Consider the following 1,618-nt stretch of genomic DNA (forward strand, 5'->3'; position numbering starts at 1 on the left):
TGCCTTGCCATGGCAAGTGAAGGTATATTTATACGCTGAAGGAGTTTGTTTTCTAACTTTAAAAAAGCAATGATTCCCTCACCATGAAAGGTTTCTTCCATGGTGTGAGGGTCATTTTACAGCTTTCACTGCCCGTTACAACCAGGTTTTACCTGGCAATGATGGATAGTTACAACTTACCATTTGTCCACCAACCTCCAATGACCATTACTCTGAAAGGCAATTGGACGTATATGTCGGCAGGGAAGTCAAGTAGTCTCCACAATGGACATATGGTAGTGTAGTTCCTATATACCTAATAGGCTCTGCGCATTGGAATAATATACCCTATAGATTTGACATAGGACTAAGGTCAGTATGTCTTTATCGAGTACATTAAACTTAATTGTGTGTGTGCCAGCTGACTCAGAGGTCACTAGAAGCTTTCTCGAATGAAAACGAAGGGATTATTTTCTGACAACAGCATAAAGATGACAACTTTGTTTCATTTAGAGTCGGAACAATATCTTCAGAGTCGTGGAAACTGTAGATAACTATTTCACTCAGTCAAATCGTGCATGCTTCGTTCCTACAGATTTGCATAGAAATAGAAAGGCAGGCGTTTCAATAAAAAGGGGTTTATTGAACAGTCTTCTTTCTCATGCAAGAGATATGAACTGCTACAATCGTACGACAGAATTTGAAGTATAATGCGTACAGCGTAAACAGTAACATAAAATAATACCGTAGTAGCATGATCTGTTGCTATGACATATATAAAAATGCATACATAAATAACACAAGCTAAAATACTCAACTGGTGCTAAAATAAGCCTGCCCCAATGTACCTAACCTAAATCTAGGATGAGGGAAGAAATATGTGTTATCTTAGCATAAGTTTAGTTTAGTTTAGTTTTGCCAAGAATTGCCAAAGGTTTCTCTAGGTTCTAATCAGCTCCATACCTTAGAATGAGAGAGGTTGGTATCTCTTTCCCGGGACTTGATTCTCTAACACCTCGCAAGGGGAGTCAAAAACACTGGAGCTGGATTCTCGGCAGGAGGATGACAACGTCTGGTCAGTGCATCAGTTGGGGAGATGACTTCCTTCGGGACTTGCTGTGGCAAGCCGCGTCGTGCAAGTAGGTAGTCGAACTGCACCGTGCCTTGCCATGGCAAGTGAAGGTATATTTATACGCTGAAGGAGTTTGTTTTCTAACTTTAAAAAAGCAATGATTCCCTCACCATGAAAGGTTTCTTCCATGGTGTGAGGGTCATTTTACAGCTTTCACTGCCCGTTACAACCAGGTTTTACCTGGCAATGATGGATAGTTACAACTTACCATTTGTCCACCAACCTCCAATGACCATTACTCTGAAAGGCAATTGGACGTATATGTCGGCAGGGAAGTCAAGTAGTCTCCACAATGGACATATGGTAGTGTAGTTCCTATATACCTAATAGGCTCTGCGCATTGGAATAATATACCCTATAGATTTGACATAGGACTAAGGTCAGTATGTCTTTATCGAGTACATTAAACTTAATTGTGTGTGTGCCAGCTGACTCAGAGGTCACTAGAAGCTTTCTCGAATGAAAACGAAGGGATTATTTTCTGACAACAGCATAAAGATGACAACT

Source organism: Lissotriton vulgaris, chromosome 2_1 (assembly GCF_964263255.1).
Source record: "Lissotriton vulgaris chromosome 2_1, aLisVul1.2, whole genome shotgun sequence".
NCBI classification, from domain to species: domain Eukaryota; kingdom Metazoa; phylum Chordata; class Amphibia; order Caudata; family Salamandridae; genus Lissotriton; species Lissotriton vulgaris.